A 24,684-nucleotide genomic window follows, 5' to 3' on the forward strand; every position below is an offset into this window, starting at 1 on the left:
CGAGACGCCATGCGATCCAGTTCTGGTTTGCCCCAACGTTGAATCAACTGTGCAAACACCTCCGGATGGAGCTCCCACTCCCCCGGATGAAAAGTCTGTCGACTTAGAAAATCCGCCTCCCAGTTCTCTATTCCTGGGATATGGATAGCTGATTGGTGGCAAGAGTGAATCTCTTCCCAACAAATTATCTTTGAAACCTCCAACATTGCTAGGGAACTCCTTGTTCCCCCTTGATGGTTGATGTAGGCTACAGTCGTGATATTGTCCAACTGAAATCTGATGAACCTGACCGCAGCAAGCTGAGGCCAAGCCTGAAGAGCATTGAATATCGCTCTTAGTTCCAGAATGTTTATCGGAAGGAGTGCCTGCTCCTGAGTCCACGAGCCCTGAGCCTTCAGGGAGTTCCAGACTGCACCCCAGCCCAGAAGGCTGGCATCTGTCGTTACTATTGTCCAATCTGGCCTGCGGAAGGTCATACCCTTGGACAGATGGACCCGAGATAGCCACCAGAGAAGAGAATCTCTGGTCTCTTGATCCAGATTTAGTAGAGGGGACAAATCTGTGTAATCCCCATTCCACTGACTGAGCATGCAAAGTTGCAGCGGTCTGAGATATAGGCGGGCAAACGGCACTATGTCCATTGCCGCTACCATTAAGCCGATTACTTCCATACACTGAGCCACTGAAGGGCGAGAAGTAGAATAAAGAACACGGCAGGAATTTAGAAGTTTTGACAACCTGGCCTCTGTCAGGTAAATCTTCATTTCTACAGAATCTATCAGAGTTCCTAGGAAGAAAACTCTTGTGAGACGGGATAGAGAACTCTTTCCTTCATTCATTTTCCACCCATGAGACCTCAGGAATGTCAGCACAATGTCCGTATGGGACCTGGCGATTTGAAAATTCGACGCCTGTATCAGAATGTCGTCTAGGTAAAGGGCTACTGCTATACCCCGCGGCCTTAGGACCACTAGGAGTGACCCTAGAACCTTCGTAAAGATTCTTGGTGCCGTAGCTAACCCATAGGGAAGAGCCACAAACTGGTAATGCCTGTCTAGGAAGGCGAATCTGAGAAACCGATGATGATCTCTGTGTATCGGAATGTGCAGATAAGCATCCTTTAAGTCCACGGTAGTCATGTATTGACCCTCCTGGATCATAGGTAGGATGGTTCGAATAATCTCCATCTTGAAGGATGGGACCCTGAGAAATTTGTTTAGGATCTTGAGATCTAAGATTGGTCTGAAGGTTCCCTCTTTCTTGGGAACCACAAACAGATTTGAATAGAAGCCTTGCCCCTGTTCCTCCTTTGGAACTGGGTGAATCACTCCCATTACTAGGAGGTCTTGAACACAATGTAAGAATGCCTCTCTCTTTATCTGGTTTGCAGATAATTGTGAGAGATGAAATCTTCCTTTTGGGGAAGAAGCTTTGAAGTCCAGAAGATATCCCTGGGACACAATTTCCAACACACAGGGATCCTGGACATCTCTTGCCCAAGCCTGGGCGAAGAGAGAAAGTCTGCCCCCTACTAGATCCGTTACCGGATCGGGGGCTGATCTTTCATGCTGTCTTAGAGGCAGCAGCAGGTTTTTTGGCCTGCTTTCCTTTGTTCCAAGCCTGGTTAGGTCTCCAGACCGGCTTGGAATGGGCAAAATTTCCCTCTTGTTTTGTATTAGAGGAAGTTGAAGCTGCACCACTCTTGAAGTTTTGAAAGGCACAAAAATTAAGCTGTTTGGTCCTTAATTTGTTGGACCTATCCTGAGGAAGGGCGTGACCTTTTCCTCCAGTAATATCAGAAATGATCTCCTTCAGTCCAGGCCCGAATAGGGTCTGCCCCTTGAAGGGAATGTTGAGAAGCTTAGACTTTGAAGTAATGTCAGCTGACCAGGATTTAAGCCATAGCGCCCTACGCGCCTGAATAGCAAAACCTGAATTTTTAGCCGTTAGCTTGGTTAAATGAACAACGGCGTCAGAAACAAATGAATTGGCTAGCTTAAGGGCCTTAAGCTTGTCAATAATATCTTCCAACAGGGTTTCAACCTGTAGAGCCTCCTCTAGAGACTCAAACCAGAAAGCTGCAGCAGCAGTGACTGGGGCAATGCATGCAAGAGGCTGGAGAATAAAACCTTGTTGAATAAAAATTTTCTTAAGGTAACCCTCTAATTTTTTGTCCATTGGATCTAGAAAAGCACAACTGTCCTCGACAGGGATAGTGGTACGCTTAGCTAGAGTAGAAACTGCCACCTTAGGGACCGTCTGCCACAAGTCCCGTGTAGCGGCGTCTATGGGAAACATCTTTTTAAAAACAGGAGGGGGAGAGAACGGTACACCTGTTCTATCCCATTCCTTAGTAATAATTTCAGAAAACATCTTAGGGATTGGAAAAACATCAGTGTAAGTAGGTACTGCATAGTATTTATCCAATCTACATAATTTCTCTGGGACTACAATAGCATCACAGTCGTCCAGAGTTGTTAAGACCTCCCTGAGCAAGATGCGGAGGTGTTCAAGCTTAAATTTAAATGTAGACATATCAGAATCAGGTTGAAGTATCTTCCCTGAATCAGAAAAATCACCCACAGATTGAAGCTCCCCTGCTTCGGCTTCAGTACATTGTGAGGGTGTATCAGACATAGCCACTAAAGCATCAGAGAGCTCTGTATTTATTCTAGTCCCAGAGCTGTATCGCTTTCCCTGTAATCCTGGCAGTTTAGATAATACCTCTGTAAGGGTATGTCTTGTAAGGTATATGCAATGGGCGCGCTAGATGTACTTGGCGTCCCCTGAGCGGGAGTTATAGGTTCTGACACGTGGGGAGAGTTAGACGGCATAACTTCCTCATTGTCAATTTCTTCTGGTGATAATTTTTTTAAAGCCAGAATATGGTCTTTGTAATATATAGTAAAATCAGTGCATTTGGTACACATTCTAAGAGGGGGTTCCACAATGCATTCTAAACATAATGAACAATGAGTTTCCTCTATGTCAGACATGTTTAAACAGACTAGTAATGAGACCAGCAAGCTTGGAAAACACTTTAATAACTGTGAACAAGCAAAAAATAAAAACGGTACTGTGCCTTTAAGAGAAAAAAACAATCACATAAACTGCAAAACAGTGAAAAAAGCAGTAAATTCTACAAAATTTTTACAGTGTGTATAATAGACTGAAATAGCATTGCACCCACTTGCGAATGGATGATTAACCCCTTAGTTTCAAAACCGGATCAAAAAAACGATATAACCGTTTTTAAACAGTCACAACCAACTGCCACAGCTCTACTGTGGCTCCTACCTGCCCATACAACGACTTTGGAAGGCACAAAAACCCTTTAGAGGGGTCCTAAATGTCTGGGGACTCCTTCAGGGAAGCTGGATGTCTCAAGCTGCGAAAATAGGCCCCTCCCAACATGTACTCACAGTGAGAGGGCCTTAAAAAACTATCCCTAGGCAAAATCTAGTCAGCCATGTGGAAAAACTGGGCCCCAGAATAAAGTTTTATCACCATTAGTAATAAACGTTTATATACATCAAGCAAATGTTAAATCTATTAAGTAATGAGAGTAAATAAAAATATTACCCTTTACAGCAAGCATGATACCAGTCATTATTAAATCACTGTAATCAGGCTTACCTTAAACAAATCAGGCACTGTCAGCATTTTCTAGCTTATTATCTCTCTAGAAAAATTTAAACTGCACATACCTCAGAGCAGGTAATCCTGCACACTATTCCCCCAGCTGAAGTTACCCATCTCTTCAGTTATGTGTGAGAACAGCAGTGGACCTTAGTTACAAACCGCTAAGATCATCAAAAACCTCAGGCAGACTCTTTTTCAACTTTCTGCCTGAGGCCAAAATAGTACAACTCCGGTACCATTTGAAAATAATAAACTTTTGATTGAAGATAAACTACATTAATTCACCACATCTCTCTAGCTACTTCCCTTGTCGAGAGCTGCAAGAGAATGACTGGAGGTGGCAGTTAGGGGAGGAGCTATATAGACAGCTCTGCTGTGGGTGACCCTCTTGCAGCTTCCTGTTGGGAAGGAGAATATCCCACAAGTAATGGATGAATCCGTGGACTGGATACACCTTACAAGAGAAATATAGGTTCTAGGAAAAAAGATGTGAAATAACATAAAAAACCTACACCAAATAAAGAAAACAGGGTGGGGTCTTGTGTACTCTTACCACCATGAAAGAAATTAATTTATCAGGTTAGCATAAATTATGTTTTCTTTCATAAAAGTGGTAAGAGTCCACAATCCATTACTCCTGGGAACCAGTACCAAAGCTGTTGAGAGTCCACGAGTAATAAAAAGATAGGGTGGGATAGAATGAAAACAACTTTTTTTTTTAGTCATGTATGTAAAAACAACCCACAGGAAAAAAATTCCCAGAAACAACAGCTTGAAGGACCTTTCTATCCAAAACTGCTTCAGAGGAAGTGAAAACATTAAAATGGTATAATTTAGTAAAAGTATGCAAAAAAGACCAAGTAGCTGCCTTGAAAATTTGGTCAGCAGAAGCTTTATTTTTGAAAGCCCAAGAAGTAGCTACTGATCTAATAGAGTGTGCAGTAATCTGCCCCACCTCAAGTAAGCCTCACAGATTAAAAGCTTTAACCAAGAAGCCAAAGAAACAGCAGAAGTGTTCTGACCTAATTTAGAACCATAAAAAATGAACAAACAAACTAGAAGTTTGTTTGTAATCCTTGGTAACATTAACATAATATGTCAAAGCTCTAACCACATCTAGATTATAAAGAAGCCATTCTAAAGAATTTTTACGATTAGGACACAAAGAAGAAACAACAATTTCCCTGCTTAGATTCTCTGGGGACACAACCTTTGGAAGAAAATCAAAATTGGTTCTTAAAACTGCCTTATTTTGTTAAAAAAAAAAAAAAGTAAGGATAATCACAGCAAAAAGCAGAAAGCTCAGAAACCCTTCTAGCAGAGGAGATAGCCAGAAAAAAAATTACTTTCCAGGAAAGAAACTTAATGTCCACTTTATGCATAGGCTCAAATTAGACATGTGCGTTTCGTTTTGTTTCAAGTCGAAATTCGGATGAATTCGCCAAATTTGGAGATTCAAATCTATTCGAATTTTCAAATTACCCTAGCAACGAAATTAAACTAATTTGAATGCATTTGTAACAAATAAATCTAAATTAGTTGGGATTTATTTGTTAAATTCGAATGGCCATGGACTAATCACAATTCAGTATAAAAATTTAATTTATAATCACAATTCAGTATACAAATTAAATTTAGTGAGATAGAACAGTGAAATAATTCCTTTTGTGTAACTTGGAACCATCTGAATCAACATAACACATACCAAACTTCATAATTTACAAATCAAATTAGAAACGAATACATCCGAATTTATTCAAATCCGAATAAAGCTAAAACAAATACATTCAAATATATAAAAATTTGAATCGATCCTAAAAATTTTTTTTTAAAAATCTGAATCGGTCCGAAACTATTTTTTTCCGCTGCGCACATGTCTAGCTCAAATAGAGGAGCTTGCTAAACCTTCAGTACCAGATTTAAATTCCAAGGAGGAGAAATTGGTTTAATAACAGGCTTAATACACACCAAAGCCTGAACAAAACCATGAATATCAGGAAGATTAGCAACCTTTTTGTAGAATAAAACAAAATGAGCAAAACTATGATCTTTCAAAGAACTGGTGGATAAACCATTATCCAAAAAATCTTGCAAAATTCTAGAAATCCTAAAAGAATGCTAGGAAAAACCATGATCAAGATACCAGGAATTAAACGTTTTCCTGGTAACTGGCTTCCAAGCCTTAATCACGGTAGCAATCACAGATTCAGGGAAACTCCTATGCCTAAACAAACCATTCAATCTCAATTCCATCAATTATAGAGATTTCAGATCCTGATGGAAAAATAGACCTTGACAAAGAATGTCTGGCCTTAGAGGAAGAGGCCAAGGAGGGCAACTAAACATCTGAACTCGATTTGCAAACCAAACTCTGTGTTACAGTTGCCTCCAGGCTGGCTGGAAGTTGGACCGTAGAAAAGGATGCTCCTAGCGCTCACCAAAGGATCATCAGCACCATAGATACCATAACTACTGCATAGCCACCATAAGTAATGCAGACTCTATGAACCACCACTGCTGGGCTGGTATCTTGCCGTCTGCTCTGCGCCCTGGACCTACGACCAGGCTCCAGTAGGTGAACCTCTTCCTTCGGTAGAGCAAAGCAGGATCAGGAACAAGAGCTCTTACAAGAGCTCAGTAGCTAAGGGAGTATGAAGAGCATAGCAATCTCTGTAGTGATTATAGCTGTCCCCTACAAACATGAGTCAAGGCTGCAAGTTAGAGGGTCAGAAGAGGTCTGAGGTGCTGGAACACCCAGCCTGGTTTTTATTGAGGTTACATGCAAAAAAGACACTCTCAGGGGGAGGCATAAAATCCCCAATCACACATTTGGTACATTTAGATAGAGAGACAACGCCCTTTGACAGGCCACAATAGAATTACATTACTTCAGCAGATAACAAGTTACACACAAGAAAACAATGCAGTCCATCTTATCAACTAGCAGTCTGACTCTGGAGGTGATTAGACAATGGGAATGTTTATCACTAAACTTAATTAGAGCTGATGCCAGCAAACTTGTATTTAGAAAATAGCTTCTTGAAGCTGAACAAAGTTAACTCTTTCAGTTCTGACCGAAGGGTCTGTCACATAGCACTTAATGGTACACAATGAAAACTAATGCTTTTGTAACAGTGCTCCCTTTCTGTGGAACACTCTGGCATTGTTCACCAAAGTCACAATATGTCCCCAGAAGGTTCTTAAAGGGCCATACACACCCAATAAGAGTTAATACGTTTTCAGGGGCACAATCTTCCAGGGGCCATAGTCATGAGGAAGGAGGCTGGCAAATAGGCTTCTCCACAATCCAGGGAAGCAGGGCAATTTTCCATTTAAAGGGCCAGTTACAAATAGCAGTTTGTAACACTCTGCAAGGCCAGGTTGGAGCAATTAGAATCACTGACTAATTCTCCTGCCTGATCTTGGAAACCACTATGGGATGAAGCACCAGAGGCGGAATCACATAGGCCATCCGAAAAGACCATGGAGCTATCAGATCATCCACAAACTCTGCTGAGGATCCCTTGTTCTTGCATAGTATCTTGGAAGTTTGTTGTTAAACCAAAAGACCATCGAGTCTACCTCCAGGACACCCCAAAGGTCTACAACCTGATTGAATACTTCCAGATGAAGAGACCATTCCCCTGGATGAAGGAACTGACGACTGATAAAATCCGGTTCCCAACTGAATACCCCTGGAATGTGGATTGCTGAAACTAGAAAGCTAAATACCTCTGCCCATGAGAGAATTTAAGAAACTTCCCTCATGGCTAAGGGACTGTAAGTCCCCCTTGATGGTTAATATAAGCTATTGTCTGATTGAAACCGGAGAAAATGTTCTCCTTTCATAAGGGGCCAAGCTTGAAGAGCTCTGAAAATTCTAAAATGTTTATAGGCAACCTTGTTTACCAAGGAGCCCAAACTCCTTATGCTGTCAGGGATCCCCAAACAGCTCCCAAACCTGAAAGACTTGCATCTATAGTGATCACAGACCAAATAGGATGAGCAAAAGAAGCACCCACGCAAAATAAGCTGGTGATCCAGCCACCAAGACAGAGTCTATCTTGTCTTGAAATCCAGAAAAATCTTCTGAGACAAAAGAGTATGATCCCTGCAGGATTGTCAAAGCATAAAAAGCTGAAGTGGTTTCATATGAAAAAAGCAAATGGAATAGCATCAAATGCTGCAGTCATAAGATCTAGAACATCCATACACAGAGCAACAGTGGGAAACTGGAGATATTGAAGATTTTGAAAGGCTGAAACTAATTTCAGTCATTTTAGATCTGTTAGAGACAATCTCTTGGAGACTGAGTCTATCTGGAACCCCAGGAAGAAAACATTTGTCTTAACCAAATAACTCTTTAACAATTTGATCCTCCAACCATGATGTTGAAGAAACAACAAAAGTCTGTTGGTGTGAGATTCTGCTAAATGAAAAGATGGAGCTAATACCAAGATATTGTCCAGGAAAGGAAACACAGCTATTCCCTGGTTTCTTATGACCGACAACAGAGTCCCAAAAACATTTGTTAAGATCCTTGGAGCTGTAGCCAGACCAAACAGAAGAGCAACAAACTGAAAATGCTTGTCTAGAAAAGCAAACTTTAGAAACTAAAAATGATCTTTGTGAATTGGAATATGGTGGTAAGCATCCTTTAAATCTATTGTGGACATCAACTGTCCTTGCTGAATGAAAGGCAGAATGCACCAAATAGTCTCCATTTTGAAGGATGGAATGCTGACAAACGTGTTCAAAGCTTTTAGATATAACACAAGTCTGTAAGTTTCCTCTTTCTTGGGAACCACAAAGATATTTGAATAAAATCCCTATCCCTGTTCAAGCAGAGGAACCAGAACTATCACACCGATGAATTCCAGATCCAGAACTGAATGAAGAAAAGCCAATAACCTTCAAAAATTATATTCAGAGTCCAAGAATATCACACATTCTGAAATCATGTCTGCTGAAAGAGACTTAATCTGCTCTCTACCAGATTATTTGGATTGGGGTCCACACCTTCATGCGGATTTAGAAAAATGAGTGAACCTCTTGGCCTGCTTAGGCCTGTTCCAATTGGAGGTTGGTTTGCAAATTGAGGGACCATGCTTAGCTGAAGAAGAATCAGACTTTTGCTCCCTATGCTGACAAAAGGAATGAAAACAAGCTGAAGCCTTAAATCTACCCATAGATTTATTATCTTGGGGGAGAAAAGCTCCCTTACCACCAGTAACAATGGAAATAATAGAATCTAAATCTGTCCCAAACAATTTCTTTCCTTGAAAATAAATATTTAAAGGACCAGTCAACACTGTAGATTTGCATAATCAACAAATGCAAGATGACAAGACAATGCAATAGCACTTAGTCTGAACTTCAAATGAGTAGTAGATTTTTTTTCTGACAATTTTAAAAGTTATGTCTATTTCGACTCCCCCTGTACCATGTGACAGCCATTAGCCAATCACAAATGCATACACGTACCATGTAACAGTAATCAGCCATTCAAAAATGCATACACACTTATTCTTGCACATGCTCAGTAAGAGATGGTGACTCAAAAAGTTTAAATATAAAAATACTGTGCAGATTTTGTTAATGGAAGTAAATTGGAAAGTTGTTTAAAATGGCATGCTCTATCTGAATAATGAAAGTTTAATTTTGATTGAGTGTCCCTAAGACCATAAGGCTCGCCTATAAAGGACAGACAAGCACGTGCTTTTAGCATCCTAATGATAACCAAGATAGCATCTCCAATAAAGGAATTAGCACCTTTAAGCAAATCAAAAAAGTTAAGAAAATCTTCACTATCACATTCATCAGAAACCTGATCAGAAAGGCTATCTAACCAAATGGAAGCAGCAGCAGATATATCAGAAATAGCAGGTCTGAAAAGATAACATGCCTGCAGAAAAGCCCTTCTATGAAAGGATTCAAGTTTCCTATCCAAAAGAAGAGCTATCCTCTAGATGTTTAGTAGTACTTCTGGCCAAAGTAGAAATGGCACTGTCCTCCTTAGGAACAGTTTCCAAAAGCTCACTGTTAGAAGCCGGAAGAGGATACATTATTTTAAACCTTGCAGAAGGATTAAAATTAATTACCAGGTTTAAACTATTCTTTAGAAATAATTCTAGCCACAAAGCATCCACCAGCAGAAAAATCTTCAGAAGAATCCTTAGCAGGTTTAAAATGAGTATTTAAATGACTAGAAGACCCCTCTTAAGTAGCAAAATCTCCTTCAATAAAGAATGAATTTGATCAATCTTAAAATAAAAGGATGAAGAATCAGGCTCTGAATCAAAGACAGGCCCCTGATCATTAGAAAAAAACCTCACCTTCAGAAGCCTCAGCCTCACGAGACATAGGAATATTACTACTAGTAGAAGGCATATCTTGTACTGACCTTTTATGTTTACTTGAAGGTGGAATGACTGCCAACATTTCAGATACAGTAGCCTTACTAAAATCTTTAATGCCAAGACCAATCTGAGCCGGACCTTCCTGTATTAAACAAACAGAAGGAGCAATTAAACCTTGCGAAGCAAGTGCAGCATTAGATTGGTCTGAATGCATTAAAACATTCAGGCAGTACTCACATAAATATTAAGGAGGGGAAACAGCCTGCTTACAATAATCACATTTAATCCAGGTAGAAAGGTGTTCAGAAATATCAGCTTCCAAAGGAGGATTAGGGACAGATTCAGAAGTTTTCATTCAGCTAGATTACAAGTTTTGCGTTATGGTGCGGTACGGCTATACTACTGAAAAATTGGCCATTGCAAATGGAATGGTAGGTCTCCTGTATTACAAGTCAAGGCGCAAGCGTTTTAGCCTGTAATGCAACAATCCATTCCACACTCAAAAAATTATGTTTGAGTGCGGGATTTTCCATTGCACCGTATTACAAGTTGTTCGGGCAGGCTATAACACTTGCATTATAGCTTATACCGCCGCGATCTGAGACCAGTGGTTATGGATTTTGCAAAAAAAAATAAAATGTTTCACAAAACTCATAACTAAAATGTTACAAAGTACGATAACACCCATAAACTACCTATCGACGCCCACCCACATCACCGTCACAAAAAAAATCTAGTATCCCCTAAACCGCTGTACCCCCACATCGCCAACACTGTAATAAAACTAATAACCCCTAAACCGCCGGTCCCCCACATCGCTACTAATAAACTAAATCTATTAACCTCTAAACTGCTGGCCCCCTTCATCGCAACACACTAAATAAAACTATTAACCCCTAAACCTAACACCCCCTAACTTTAAATTAAACTTACAATATAACTATCTTTAAATTAAAAAAAATTACCTGTGAAATAAAAAAAAAACATAAGTTAAAACTATAAATTAAGATTACAAAATCATAACACTACAATTAAAAATAAAAAAACCTAACATTACAAAAAAGAATAAACACTAACAATAAGAAGAAAAAAAACACTAAGATTGCAAAAAAATAACCCTTAAAGGGTCTTTTGTAGAGCATTGCCCTAAGTTAAACAGCTCTTTTACCTAAAAATTACAATGTACCCCTAACAGTAAACCCCCCACCCAACCAACCCCCCAAAATAAAAAACCCTAAGCTACCCATTGCCCCTAAAGGGGCATTTGTATGGTCATTGCCCTTAAAAGGGCATTCAGCTCTTTTACTGCCCATCCCTAATTTAAAAAAAACCCTGCCCCCCAAAAAAAAAAACTAACACTAACCCCAGAAAATCTACTCACGGAACCTGAAGTCTGGACATCCATCTTCATCCAGGCGGCAAGAAGTCTTCATCCAGGCGGCGACATCTTGATCCATCACAGGGGCATCTTCTTTCTTCATCCCGGTGGCACGAAGCTGTGGAGGCGCAGAGCATCTTTGCCGGCAGAGCAGACATCTAGCGTGGAGAATCCTCTTCATACGGTCACCGTCGTAAACTGAAGATGGAATGCAAGCTACCCATTTAAATATGGGGCACCTTGCATTTCTATTGGCTGACATTTTCAAGAAAGCCTCTAGGATGAGAGCTACTGAAATCCTATTGGCTGTTCAAATCAGCAGTGCACCGTAACGCACGCACCCGTGCGTCTTTAGGACAATGCATATATACATTAGAAATGTCTTAGATTAAACATTAGGAGGCTACCCAATATATAGTTACTATATAATAGTGCCAGGTATAGGTCTTAAAATGAGTGTTAAAATTTAAGAAACACTTATCTCAAACACTCTCCCTCTATGCATAAGAGTAGAAAAAAACAATCCTGTACTGAAAACATATCAGCAGAGGAATTACTATAGGAGTTAACTGTAGACAAAAAAAGTCCCTGCCACACCCTTTGGGAATATAGACCTAGATTTCAAGTATTGCGGTACGGCTATACGGCTGAAAAATTGGCATAATATTCATCTCACCTGTATTAAAAGTTGCGCGGTATGGCTATACCGCTAGCGTTTTAGCCTGTACCGCAACTCTCCAATCCGCACTCAAAAAATGGCTTTTGAGCATGGAATTTTCAGGTCACCCGTATTACAGGTTGTGCAGTCAGGCTATTCCGTTAGCGTTATAGCTGATACCTCCACAATCCATTCCGCAATTGAAGACCCAAAGTTATGTATTTTGCTAAACAAAAATGTTGTGCACCATGTCGCACAACACAAAAAGGTTTTTTTGTAACTTGTAATGGCAGTGCTATGGAAAGGGGGGTACTGCTAAATTTTTAGCATTATTTACGCACCGGGTTTAGCAAAAAAGTTGTAATTTATTTGATAGTGACTTAAATTTTCATTGGAAAAGAAAAAATAAGAAGCACACCAAACTCCTTAAACTTACCTTTTGACAAACACTGCACTCTGAGGAGAAATGGGCCTCACCTCATCTGCACATCACCATTCTTCACCTTCCTCCATCAGAGGCTAACGATAAGACTGACTACTATGGAGGTGAGAGGGGTTATATAGAGCTCTTTGGGTTTGGGAATCTTTGCATCCTCCTAGTGGTAAGGAGGGTAATTCCTAGGAATAATGGATAGTGGACTCATCACTTTTATGAAAGAAATATGAGATTACACAAGGCTTTACCAGTGAAAGTTATATGTCTGTAATAAAGCCATAAATAAAAATACTAGTTTTCACAAAAGTGTGAAACCTTGGAGCTCTATAACCTAATGCTTTCAAATGTTAAAAAAAATAATAATAACTTTGCCTATACAACAACAAAGTATTTTTAATTTTAATGCTGCACAGATAAAGGATCACTGTAATTTTTGTCTATAGCAAAGTATATTAAATATATAAACTTTCTTTAAAAGAAGGGTTTTGTCATGACTAATCTATCCTTAAGATTTACTTATTTTTTTCTAAAAAACTAAATTCATGCTTACCTGATAAATTGATTTCTTCTATGGTAAGACGAGTCCACGGATTCATCCTTTACTTGTGGGATATTATCCTTCCCTACAGGAAGTGGCAAAGAGCACCACAGCAGAGCTGTCTATATAGCTCCTCCATTAGCTACACCCCCAGTCATTTGACCGAATGTATAGGAAGAAAAAGGAGAAACTACAAGGTGCAGAGGTGACTGAGTTTAAATAAAAAAAAATAATCTGTCTTAAAATGACAGGGCGGGCCGTGGACTCGTCTTAACATAGAAGAAATCAATTTATCAGGTAAGCATAAATTTAGTTTTCTTCTATAAAGGTAAGACGAGTCCACGGATTCATCCTTTACTTGTGGGATACAATACCAAAGCTACAGGACATGGATGAACGGGAGGGACAAGACAGATGGTTAAACAGAAGGCACCACTGCTTGAAGAACTTTTCGCCCCAAAACAGCGTCCGAAGAAGCAAAGGTATCAAATTTGTAAAATTTGGAAAAGGTATGAAGCGAAGACCAAGTTGCAGCCTTACAAATCTGTTCAACAGAAGCATCATTTTTAAAAGCCCATGTGGAAGCCACCGCTCTAGTAGAGTGAGCTGTAATTCTTTCAGGAGGCTGCTGTCCAGCAGTCTCGTATGCCAAATGGATGATGCTTTTTAGCCAAAAGGCAAGAGAGGTAGCCGTAGCTTTTTGACCTCTACGTTTTGCAGAATAGACAACAAACAAAGAAGATGTTTGACGAAAATCTTTGGTCGCTTGCAAGTAAAACTTTAAAGCACGAACCACATCCAAGTTGTGCAATAGACGCTCCTTCTTAGAGGAAGGATTAGGACACAGAGAAGGAACAACAATTTCCTGATTAATATTCTTATTAGTAACAACCTTAGGAAGGAATCCAGGTATGGTACTCAGAACCACCTTATCAGCATGGAAAACAAGATAAGGCGAGTCGCATTGCAATGCAGATAGTTCAGAAACTCTTCGAGCCGAAGAGATAGCAACTAAAAACAGAACTTTCCAAGATAGAAGCTTAATATCTATGGAATGCATAGGTTCAAACGGAACCCCTTGAAGAACTTTAAGAACCAAATTCAAATTCCATGGCGGAGCAACTGGTTTAAACACAGGCTTGATTCTAACTAAAACCTGACAGAACGTCTGCCAGACGTTTGTCCAGTAGAATTGATAAAGCAGATATCTGTCCCTTTAAGGAACTAGATGATAGCCCCTTCTCCAATCCTTCTTGGAGAAAGGACAAAATCCTAGGAATCCTGATCTTACTCCATGAGTAGCCTTTGGATTCGCACCAATAAAGATATTTACGCCATATCTTATGATAAATTTTCCTGGTGACAGGCTTTCAAGCCTGAATCAAGGTATCTATGACCAACTCAGAGAACCCCCACTTGGATAAGATCAAGCGTTCAATCTCCAAGCAGTCATTCTCAGAGAAACTAGATTTGGATGCTGGAACGGACCTTGAATCAGAAGGTCCTGTCTCAGTGGCAGAGTGCATGGTGGAAGAGATGACATGTCCACCAGGTCTGCATACCAAGTCCTGTGTGGCCACACAGGTGCTATCAAAATCACCAAAGCTCTCTTCTGTTTGATTCTGGCAATCAAACGAGGAAGGAGAGGAAATGGTGGAAACACATAAGCCAGGTTGAATGACCAGGGTACTGCCAGAGCATCTATCAGTACTGACTGAGGATCCCTAACGAGGAAGTTTGGCATTCTGATGAGACGCCATCAGATTAAATTCTGGTGTGCCTCATTGCTGAATCAATTGTGCAAACACCTCCGGATGGAGTTCCCACTCCCCCGGATGAAAAGTCTGGCGACTTAGAAAATCCGCTTCCCATACACTGAGCCACTTACGGCCAAGGAATGGAATGAAGAGCTCGGCAGATGGATAAAATCTTTGATTTCCTGACCTCCGTCAGAAATTTTTTTCATGTCCACCAAATCTATCAGAGTTCCCAGGAATGGAACTCTTGTGAGAAGGATAAGTGAACTCTTTTTTACGTTCACTTTCCATTCGTGAGATCTTAGAAAAGCCAAGACGATGACCGTGTGAGACTTGGCTAGATGGTAAGTTGACGCCTGGATTAAGATATCATCCAGATAAGGCGCCACAGCTATGCGCCGCGGCCTTAGAACTGCCAGAAGGGACCCTAGCACCTTTTTGAAAATTTTGGGAGCTGTGGCCAACCCAAAGGGAAGAGCCAAAGACTGGTAATGCTTCTCCAGAAAGGCAAACCTGAGGAACTGGTGATGATCTTTGTGGATAGGAATGTGTAGATACGAATCCTTTAAGTCCACGGTGGTCATATATTGACCCTCCTGGATCATTGGCAAAATAGTCTGAATGGTCTCCATCTTGAAGGATGGGACTCTGAGGAATTTGTTTAGGATCTTGAGATCCAAAATTGGTCTGAAAGTTCCCTCTTTTTTGGGAACCACAAACAGATTGGAGTAGAACCCTTGCCCCTGTTCTGTTTCCGGAACTGGGCAGATCACTCCCATGGAATATAGGTCTTCTACACATCGTAAGAACACCTCTCTTTTTGTCTGGTTTACAGACAATTGAGAAAGATGGAATCTCCCCCTTGAAATCTAGAAGATACCCCTGGGTTACTATTTCTAAAGCCCAGGAGTCCTGAACATCTCTTGCCCAAGCATGAGCGAAGAGAGAAAGTCTGCCCCCTACTAGATCCGGTCCCGGATTGGGGGCTACCCCTTCATGCTGTCTTGGTGGCAGCAGTGGGCTTCTTGGCCTGTTTACCCTTGTTCCAAGTCTGGTAAGATCTCCAGACTGACTTGGATTGAGCAAGATTCCCCTCCAGTGATGTCTGAAATGATCTCTTTCAGTTCAGGCCCGAATAGGGTCTTACCCTTGAAAGGGATGGCTAAAAGCTTAGCTTTTGATGACACATCAGCAGACCAGGACTTAAGCCATAACGCTCTATGCGCTAAAATGGCAAAACCTGAATTCTTCACCGCTAATTTAGCCAATTGAAAAGCGGCATCTGTAATGAAAGAATTAGCTAGCTTGAGAGCCCTAATTCTATCCAGAATATCCTCTAATGGAGTCTCAACCTGAAGAGCCTCTTCCAGAGCCTTGAACCAAAAGGACGCTGCAGTAGTTACAGGAACGATGCACGCTATAGGTTGGAGAAGAAAACCTTGATGAACAAATATTTTCTTCAGGAGACCCTCTAATTTTTTATCCATAGGATCTTTGAAAGCACAACTGTCCTCAATAGGTATAGTTGTACGCTTAGCCAGGGTAGAAATAGCTCCCTCCACCTTAGGGGCCGTCTGCCACGAGTCCCGCACGGCGTCTGATATGGGAAACATTTTCTTAAAAGTAGGAGGGGGATCGAATAGAATACCTGGTCTATCCCCACTCCTTAGTAACAATTTCCGAAATCCTCTTAGGGACCGGAAAAACATCAGTGTAGGCAGGAACCTCTAGGAATCTGTCCATTTTACAAAATTTCTCTGGAACTACAATAGGGTCACAATCATCCAGAGTCGCTAAAACCTCCCTGAGCAATAAGCGGAGGTGTTCTAGTTTAAATTTAAACACCGTCATATCTGAATCTGTCTGAGGGAACATATTTCCTAAGTCAGAAATCTCTCCCTCAGCCAGCAAATCCCTCACTTCAGAACATTGTGAGGGTACATCGGATATAGCTAATAAAGCGTCAGAGGGCTCAGCGTTTGTTCTCACACCAGACCTGCTGCGCTTCCCCTGCAACCCAGGCAGCTTAGATAAAACCTCTGTGAGGGTAGTATTCATAACTGCGGCCATATCTTGCAGGGTGAAAGAATTAGACGCACTAGAAGTACTTGGCGTCGCTTGTATGGGCGTTAACGGTTGTGACACTTGGGGAGAATTAGATGGCATAACCTGATTCTCTTCTGACTGAGAATCATCCTGCGACATACTTTTAGTAGCTAAAATATGTTCTTTACAATTTATTGACCTTTCAGTGCATGAGGGACATATTCTAAGTGTAGGTTCCACAATGGCTTCTAAACATATTGAATACCAAAAGAGAGATGTGAGGGCACCAGACACCCAAACAATAGTGCTCCAATAGTCCCGTATCAAGAACCACAGGGAATATTTCCTTGTGGTATACCCAGTGTGCTTGTATAAATCACTTGGCGGAAAACATCGTTATAACCAAATTCAGGAGAGGGATACAAGTGAGTGTAAATATATACAGTGTAGTCTCACCTCAATCGACAGTCCAAGGAATATCTTTATGCAGGGACGTCTAAACATCTAAACATATTGAACATTGACTTTCCTCAATGTCAGACATGTTGAACAGGCTAGTAATGACTACAAACAAGCATTAAAACACTTTATTTAGTGAAAAAAATAACAATCTTAAAAAACGGTACTGCGCCTTTAAGAGAAAAAAAAGCATACACGTTCTGCAAAACAGCCTAAACATGCACCAAATTTTTCAAAATTTTGTATGTAGACACACTATAGGTAGTTAAGATTGCACCACAAATTGTTTTAACAATTAACCCCTTAATTTCCAAACCGGATCGGAAATAGGCCCAGATCCAGAAAAAAAAAACCCTCAGCACCTTGCCACAGTCCTGCTGTGGCCCTACCTGCCCTCAGGGATCAAAAGTGTGGGGTAAAAGCTTCGATTTGGCCCAAAACATACACCAGGGCCCTCAGGAGTTAGAGCTTGCTAACAAAACTAACTGCGCATCTGAGGCGCGAAAATAGGCCTCGCCCATCTTACTCGATGTTTCCTCAGCCTTAAAGAACTGCACCAGAGCGGTTATAACTAGCCATGTGGGTTCTAAGACCCGAAAGTTAAGCCATGTGTGCCCTTATAAAGTTGTCCAAAACGTTTATTGCTCACAAAAACGTTAAAGCACTCCCAAATCAAAAAACGTTTGCTCACAAACATTTGCCATTCAGTGTCAACCATATTTGTAATTGGCCCCATATGCAAGCTAAGTAATGCCCTTCTTTTAGCTCTATGATTACTGCTTACCCTTACCCTCCTGGGTATAATGTCAGCCTTTCTGAAATACACAGTCTCTCTATGACTGAACATACCTCATTGCTGCATAGCATGAAACCGTTCCTCACACTGAAGTTTCCTGTACTCCTCAGCCTCTGTGGGAACAGCAATGGACCTTAGTTACAAATGCTAAGATCATCATCCTCCAGGCAGCAGTCTTCATCCATCTGTTGTCTGAGAGTAAATAGTACACACCGGTACCATTTAAAATAACAAACTCTTGCTTGAAGAAATTAAAAACTAATATTTTATCACCTCTTTCACTTTACCCTTCCTAGTACTTAGAGTAGGCAAAGAGAATGACTAGGGGGTGGAGCTAAGGGAGGAGCTATATAGACAGCTCTGCTGTGGTGCTCTTTGCCACTTCCTGTAGGGAAGGATAATATCCCACAAGTAAAGGATGAATCCGTGGACTCGTCTTACCTTTATAGAAGAAATACAAAATAAAATAATTTATAAACCTAAAGAACTAAAACTTGTAAACGATTAAATTTATATAACAATAATTAAAACTATTTTATAAATATTTAAATAATTAATAATTAAACATTTAATATGGTGGATTACAGAGAATGCTGCTGCAAAACAAATTCCCTGACAGAAAAGTGTTATCAATTGTTTTATAAATCATTTAAAAAGAATGCTCATCGTACTGCACCTATTTTATAATATATATATATATATATATATATATATATATTTAAAATATATATATATACACATACACATACATACATATATATATATATAGTGTGACAGGAACACATTTAACCACGGTCTTCTAGGGCACAAATGCAGCACAGGACAATCCACTGTAGTTTAAAAGGCTTTATTTTTCACAGCAATAACAAACAGGCAGTTCATTTTCAAAAGAGGGAAATCCTTCCTCTGCAGCAAAGTTAAGTGCTTTTAAATGTGTCCCAGCACTTCACAGCATTCCACAAGTGCTTTGTAAAAATAATGTCCTTTTACAGTTCACAGGAACAAAAGTCTTTTACACAGTGTAACAAACACACACACCAGCTTCTGTAGCTGTGTAACTCTCTCTCAAGGCCTAAGTGAGGCTGCTATTTAAACCCTCACAACTTCTAATTAGCCACACCTGTGATTAGCTGCTGGACAGCTTCCCAGCTGTCTGGGATAATCAAATACACACTCTTTCTCCCTGGGGTTTTAACTGAAAGGAAAAATAGCATGTACAATGCTTGGTCTTAAATATCTTCCATTTATAACCAGGCCTTGCTTTCTGTCACATATCCTTCCCCCCAGCTCACACCCAGTGGGTTGAGCGACCATCGACATCAATGAATGTACCAGAGACAAACCATCAGCATTGCCCTGCAAAAGACCGGCCCTGTGCTCAACAGTAAAATTGAAGGGTTGCAAGCTAAGAAACCACCTAGTAACCCTTGAATTTGTTTCCTTATTCTGACTCATCCATGTGAGAGGAGCATGATCTGTTATTAATTTAAATTTTATTCCCAACAGATAGTACCTAAGGGTCTCTAAAGCCCACTTAATGGCAAGGCATTCTTTCTCCACTATAGAATAGTTCTTTTCCTGTGGAATAAGTTTTCTGCTTAGGAAAAGGACAGGATGCTCTTCTCCCTGACACTCCTGCGAGAGAACTGCTCCTAAACCAACATCAGAGGCATCTGTCTGTACAATAAAATCTTTATCAAAATTGGGGGTTACCAAAACTGGATGGGCACATAGGGCATCTTTCAAATGCTTAAAAGCTTGTTCTGCTTCTGGGGACCATTTTATCATAATTGGGGCCCTTGCTTTTGTGAGATCTGTCAAGGGTGCCGCAATTGTAGCAAAATTCGGGATAAACCTTCTATAATAACTAGTTATCCCAATAAATGCTCTTACTTGTTTTTTAGTTAGAGGCTGTGGCCAGTTCTGTATGGCCTCTACTTTTGTTGTCTGAGGTTTAACAAATCCTCTACCAATAGTATAACCCAAGTACTTAGCTTCCTGTAAACCAACGGTATATTTTACAGGATTGGCAGTTAACCCAGCGGACCGTATTGCATCAAGTACTGCTTGAACTTTTGGAAGATGGGATTCCCAATCTGTACTATAAATTATAACATCATCCAAATATGCTGCCGCATAACGAACATGGGGTTTCAGAATTCTATCCATCATCCTCTGGAATGTTGCTGGGGCCCCATGTAAACCAAATGGCAACACCGTATACTGAAATAAGCCCTCTGGGGTTGAAAAAGCTGTCTTTTCCTTTGCTTGACTAGTGAGAGGCACCTGCCAATACCCTTTCGCTAAATCAATTGTAGTGAGATAACGTGCTTTTCCTAGCCTTTCTATCAACTCATCTACCCTAGGCATTGGGTAGGTGTCAAATTTGGAAACACAATTAAGCTTACGAAAGTCATTACAGAAACTTAATGAACCATCCGGCTTTGGAACAAGCACAATTGGACTGTTCCACTTACTTTGTGATTCCTCAATTACCCTAAGCTTTAACATTTTTTCTACCTCCAGTTTAATAGCCTTTCTACGAGCCTCAGGGACCCTATAGGGTTTAAGGCAGACCTTCTTCCCTGGTTCTGTTATTATGTCATGCTTAATAACATTAGTTTTTCCTGGTACCACAGAAAATACCTCTTTGTTCATTCTAATAAAATCCTTGACCTCTCTCTTCTGATGTACAGATAGGGTTTCCGATATATTTACCTCTGGTTCAGTGACAGGGAGTTCTGTAGGTTTTACCAGATTTATATGATATATTTGCTCAGGTTTCCTTCTCCCTGGCTGACTTACTTTGTAATTAACATCATTTATAACCCTGATATTAGTTCTTGACTCTACCAATGTTGGATCCTCCCATTGGCCTTTTTTAAAATTACCAGGGCCACCAACCAGATCTATCAAATCATCAATATTTTCCAAGCTAGTACTTGGTACTTCATTACTCTGAGAAGGTTGATCACCTACTAATACAGGCATAGGGCAATAAATCTTATTTTTCTCCTTTTCAATGGAACCCCCTTCAAAATCAGTTTCAGAGAAAGGAAATACATAAATATCAGAAGATTGACATATTTCTGGAGATTCCCATAACTCCAGAAATTTTGGAAAATTTCTCCCTATCACCACCTCATGGGCTAAATTTGGTACTACACCAACACAATATTTTAATTTACCACACTGAGTCTCAATCTCCACCTCAGCTGTAGGATATTCCCGTTTATCTCCATGAACACAGATAATTCCCATTTTTTCCCCATAATCTAATACTGCATCTGGTACTAAAGATTTAGCCACTAGTGTGACCATACTTCCTGAATCAAGCAAAGCCCTAGACACTTTACCATTAACCGTCACAGTAGACCAAGGGGAATCATTATTAACAGAGCTGTTGCTATTAGACAATAGTGAATGTGCAACATTACAGTCCATAAATTCATCTTTATCACAGTCTCTAGCAATATGCCCAACCTCATTACATTTAAAACATCTTACAGGTTGGTTATATTTAAATGTTTCCTTAATTCCTGGGGAAATGTCTCTGGTGTTTTGCCTATACACCTGCTGCTCTCTTATCCCCTTTATCCCCTGAACAGTCTTACCAGTTCTTGTAGAGCTCTGGGACTTGGGATTGTGGGGCAGATCCATTGAAGATTGTTGCAAAACTTCTCCTGAAGCTATAAATCTTTCGACCAATACAATCAACTGATCTGCTGTTTGAGTATCACCTTGATTAACCCACCGCCGCAGGGAAGCAGGTAATCCACGCTGAAACCGGGCCATCACCAGTAGTTCCACTATTTTGGTAGCTGAATTAACCTCTGGTTGCAGCCACTTCCTGGCAAGGTGTATAAGGTCGAACATCTGGGATCTTGCAGCATTATGAGATGAAAACATCCAGGAATGGAATCTTTGTGCACGGACTGCCGAAGTCACCCCCAGGAGTGCAAGGATTTCTGCTTTCAATTTCTCATAGTCACTGGCTTGTGCTGGCTCTAAATCAAAGTAGGCCTTCTGAGGTTCACCACTAAGAAATGGCGCAAGTATACTCGCCCACTCAACTGTCGGCCATTTTTTCTTTCTGCTGTGCGTTCAAATGCCAAAAGATACGCCTCAACATCATCAGCTGCTGTCATTTTTTGAAGATAATGACTAGCCCTTATTACTCTGGAACCTTGGCTGCCACCAACATATTCAGAGTTCAGTCTTTCTGATATGGCTTGAACCTCTCGTTGCAGAGTCTGTGTAGCACTTTGCTGCTCCTCCCGGGTCTTCCTGAATGTCTCAGCTTGCACAGCAGCCATCTGTTGTATCAACAATTCAGTGTTCTCCTTCTGTGATTAAGCCAGCAGCATAGCACTCTCTGACTGGGCCAAGACCAACTGTTGCAGTGCTGCACTATTTTCAGCAGCTTTTCTGTTAGTCTCTTGCTGTATAGCATTAGAATGGATCAAAGCTTTAATGACCTCCTCCATGTTGCTTGCAGATTATTATGCCCACAGACTTACAACGTGGTTGCCCGTATTCTCCACCAAGTGTGACAGGAACACTTTTAACCATGGTCTTCTAGGGCAAAAATGCAGCACAGGACAATCCACTGTAGTTTAAAAGGCTTTATTTTTCACAGCAATAACAAACAGGCAGTTCATTTTCAAAAGAGGGAAATCCTTCCTCTGCAGCAAAGTTAAGTGCTTTTAAATGTGTCCCAGCACTTCACAGCATTCCACAAGTGCTTTGTAAAAATAATGTCCTTTTACAGTTCACAGGAACAAAAGTCTTTTACACAGTGTAACAAACACACACACCAGCTTCTGTAGCTGTATATCTCTCTCTCAAGGCCTAAGTGAGGCTGCTATTTAAACCCTCACAACTTCTAATTAGCCACACCTGTGATTAGCTGCTGGACAGCTTCCCAGCTGTCTGGGATAATCAAATACACACTCTTTCTCCCTGGGGTTTTAACTGAAAGGAAAAATAGCATGTACAATGCTTGGTCTTAAATATCTTCCATTTATAACCAGGCCTTGCTTTCTGTCACAATATATATTGACACCTGATGAAGGGGCGTGGCCCTGAAACCAGTAGTGGTAACGTATACACAGAGTCTGACCAGGCAAGTGTTTGCGGTTTCTCTCGCTATTCATTTATCAGAGTACTATATGATTTTTAATTTTTTAAAAGGTTTTTATACTTGTAATTTAATACTGCATATTTGTATGTTGTAAAATTGTATATTGTATGAAAGTGGGGACAATAGTGCTCCATTTCATCTCAAAAACTTTAATTTGCCCTCCATTGTGCAAATAGTTTTTTAACCTATGTGTTAGGACTATATACAATAGCAACATTTAATACTGTTGCTTTGTGAATAGGTATACGTTATATCTTTTTCTGTCAGTAAAATAAAGTGTTTTTTTCTACACATTGTGTATTTCTACTTTATATTTGCTGTATACAGCGCTGTTTATATACTTATATACTCTCATACAACCTTTCTTGTTCCAAAAAAACAGCTGCAGTTCAGCCTTTAATCAAGTGATTAGATACTAGTATATACTAGTGGCATAAAATCTTTAGTCGATTGCAACTAAGTAACTAAGATATACATTTATCAGTGTGTGGAACTCTCCTTTTTTAACTACAATATATATATATATATATATATATATATATATATATATATATATATATACTGTATATATACAATTGTATGCAAAAGTTTAGGCACCCCTGACAATTTCCATGATTTTCATTTATAAATAATTGGGTGTTTGGATCAGCAATTTCATTTTTATCTATCAAATACCTGAAGGACATGGTAATATTTCAGTAGTGAAATGAGGTTTATTGGATTAACAGAATATTTGCAATATGCATCAAAACGAAATTAGACAGGTGCATACATTTGCGCACCCTTGTCATTTTGTTGGTTTGAATACCTGTAACTACCTAGCACACAATTGGTTTGGTGAGCCCATTAAGCCTTGAAATTCATAGACAGGTGCATCCAATCATGAGAAAAGGTATTTAAGGTGGCCAATTGCAAGTTATTGTTCTCTTTGACTCTCCTCTGAAGAGTGGCAACATGGGGGCCTCACAACAACTCTCAAATGACCTGAAAACAAAGATTCTTCAACATTATGGTTTAGGAGAAGGCTACAAAAAGCTATCACAGAGATTTAAGCTGTCAGTATCCACTGTTAGGGACATAGTGAGGAAATGGAAGACCACAGGCACAGTTCATGTTAAGGCAAGAAGTAAAATATCGTAGAGGCAAAGGCAAAGGATGGTAAGAACGGTCATAAACAGCCCACAGACCACCTCCAAAGACATACAAAATCATATTGCTGCAGATGGTGTCACTGTGCATCATTTAACAATTCAGCGTATGGGAAAGTGATGCTGAAGAAGCCTTTTCTGCATACACGCAACAAACAGAGTCGCTTGAGGTATGCAAACGCACATTTGGACAAGCCAGCTTCATTTTGGAAGAAGGTGTTGTGGACTGATGAAACAAAGATTGAGTTAATTGGTCATAACAAGGGGTGTTATGCATGGCGGCAAAAGAACACAGCATTCCAAGACAAACTTGCTACCCCCAGT

At 40.2% G+C, this 24,684-nt stretch overlaps 1 protein-coding gene across 1 annotated transcript in view; it reads right to left on the minus strand.

The window, feature by feature from the left end:
* Positions 1–24,684, minus strand: part of NEK10 (NIMA related kinase 10) — a 1,556,164-nt gene that overhangs the window by 281,890 nt on the left and 1,249,590 nt on the right. The gene's annotated exons all lie outside the window — the stretch shown is intronic.

This window comes from Bombina bombina, chromosome 5 (genome assembly GCF_027579735.1).
Source record: "Bombina bombina isolate aBomBom1 chromosome 5, aBomBom1.pri, whole genome shotgun sequence".
NCBI classification, from domain to species: Eukaryota; Metazoa; Chordata; class Amphibia; order Anura; family Bombinatoridae; genus Bombina; species Bombina bombina.